The sequence below is a fragment of the Sciurus vulgaris genome, assembly GCF_902686455.1.
Source record: "Sciurus vulgaris genome assembly, chromosome: 10".
In the NCBI taxonomy this organism is placed as follows: Eukaryota; Metazoa; Chordata; class Mammalia; order Rodentia; family Sciuridae; genus Sciurus; species Sciurus vulgaris.
Window position 1 is genome coordinate 47,656,428 of NC_136470.1, and position 2,487 is coordinate 47,658,914.

Here is a 2,487-nt window from a genome sequence, read left to right on the forward strand (position 1 = left end):
CTTCAACTGATTAGCTGGGGTGATTTCTGTAAATTAACAATACTCAGTGAAATGTTTAGGAGACCTGAATATTCACTGGAGGCTTTATTAAAAGTTTCACCCTTGGAGACTGGGAATTGAATAAGTTCTATAACTGCAAGTAGGTTTTCTTTCTTTGCAAACAATGCACAATGGGCATTATTAGAAAACAGAGATCTCTGGTAAAGGAACCTTCAGGTGAGAGAATGAGAAAAGCAATTTGTATTGAGGCATCCCTTTGGGCCCAAGATATCATTAGCAGGAAGTGATGGAGTCTGTTCTTCAAGGACCATATTTTCATGATATGAGGAAACGAAGAATTGGAGAAAATCTCTCCAGGAAGTTGATAACCAACCTTTAATTAAAGAAAGATGCAACAATCCAACATCAGGCAAATCACCCTGGTGCCCTGCCCTTTGATATTCTATATCAAATGTTTGTTTCTCAAAGGACCTTGGTATTCTTCACCTTTGGAATGGTATGGCTCTTCTAGAGAAAGATCATTAAGTGCCTTTGGTGAATTCCTCTTAGAACCACCAAGTCATAATAATTTGGTAGGTAAATAAATAAATATTCCTTACCTTTTCTTTTATAAAACATTGTGAAGGCTTCTAATTAAAAAATACTCAGAAACAATATAAATGACTGCTTTTATAGAGGACTTAAACCTTTTCTAAGTATTGTTAAAAAAGAACAAAAACCCAAAGTTTCACTTTTATGAGATAACAATCCAGTGTGGCAAGTAAGGTTTGAACAAGAATATGTGAGCAACAATACTAGAGAATATGTTGGAAGTTCCCATCCTAATGTGAGTTTATCCAAAAGCAAGCACTGAGATGGGGATCCAAGAGAGTGATCCCTGGGAGGTAATCCCAAGAATCATGAGGGATGCAGAAGTGAGACAAAGGAAGGAGGAAAACACATAAATATTACAAGGTATTGATATGTTACACTACTATGTAAATTTGCAGAAGTCATAAACTGCATTTATTACCTTGGTATATCATACTGGTCTTGTCAACCTCCTTCATATCTATGTGGTTTTTCTGGCTGCCATTCCTCCTCCCAGTCTGGCTACACAGCGCATCCTTTAACTGTTAGCCCACGCAGCAACATGCTTATTCCACTCCCTAACAACATTCATCCACAGGGTCAAGATTCTGGTCCACAAACCTTACCCTATAGCAAGTTCAATGCTTGAGAAAGAATTTGTAATAAACCAGGCCTCCCAGGGTAGCTAGCTCCAATAAGATGATGATAGAAAGCAGCAGCTTGTTGGTTGTCTGTCACTTTTCTGGACATTGAAAGGAGAATCTTTTGACTTTTGCTCAAGTTTTCACTTGTGTTTACCAGTCTTCTCTTGGTATGTTCCAGCTGGTCTCGTTGTTCCCCCAGCTCTTCTGTGATTTCTGAGCCAATCTGGTCAGTTTCTGTAGCAATTCGATTGAGACCGCTCAATACTTGCAGTGCCTTGCAGAAGCAATGCCCTTTGTCACTGTAGCTGATTCATATGCTCATTCTCTACGGTATATGTGCCAAATTTCATTTCTCCTCGGCCCCCAGGTGTGGCTGTCAAAGGAGTGCTTCTCACCTCCCGATGGAGTTTGCCAAGGTCCTTCCTGTAGTTTCGCAGTTTAGACATCATGGGATTATGGAAAGACGGGTGCATACCGTAGCTCTTCCTCCATCTCTGCCAGCATTTCATTTGCTTCCTGGTGCTTTTCATCAAGATTTCTGATCAACTTCTTCTTCTCTTCGGTCCCGGCCGTCCCCAGCAGCCGCTCCGCTCAGGCGCCCCTCGTAAGTCTTCATGGAGGCCACGGAAGATTTCGTGTAGCTTCTGAAATGCTCTGAGGAGGCGGCCGAGGTGGCCACGGTGAGGCCGCATTCAAGCAGCTGCCGCCTGGATTCTGGGCACTGGGCCCACTCCTAGCCCAGTGGTCAGCGGCCCAGTTCCGAAGCCATCACAGCGACCGCCGAGCCACCACCGCCCAGAACGAGGCGCTTCCCCCCTATTTTCTTCAACTTTCACTTTTTATATTTTACTAGTGCATTATAGTTATACGTAACAGTGTATTCATTTTGACATAATCATAAAAGCATGTAACATAATTTGTTGCATTTCAATCCCCAACTTTAGTTTCTTCCTTTTCTTTCCTCCCCAGCCCCCTTTCTTTGGTGTTGGTCTTCTTAGTATCTTTTTTTTATTTGGTGCATCATAGTTGTACATAAAAGTGGAATGCACTGTGGTATATTCACACATGACATAGCATAGTTTGGCCAGTTTCATCCCAGTTTCTCCCCTTTCCCGTCCCTCCTCCCCGCCCCCCCTCAATTCCCTTCCTCTACCCCGCAGTTCTCCCTTTCGTTTTTATGAGATCCTCCATTTTTAAAACTACTTATTTCTTTCTACTTTTCACACATGAGAGTAAACATTCAACCCTTGACTTTCTGGGTCTGGTTTATTTT

At 42.3% G+C, this 2,487-nt stretch overlaps 1 pseudogene across 1 annotated transcript; it reads right to left on the bottom strand.

Annotated features, from left to right (window-relative positions):
- Nucleotides 1-981: 981 nt before the first annotated feature.
- LOC306670563 (vesicle transport through interaction with t-SNAREs homolog 1B-like) lies at nt 982-2,168 on the bottom strand (annotated as a pseudogene). The gene has a single exon. The product of its transcript is annotated as a vesicle transport through interaction with t-SNAREs homolog 1B-like (transcript).
- Nucleotides 2,169-2,487: the final 319 nt, after the last annotated feature.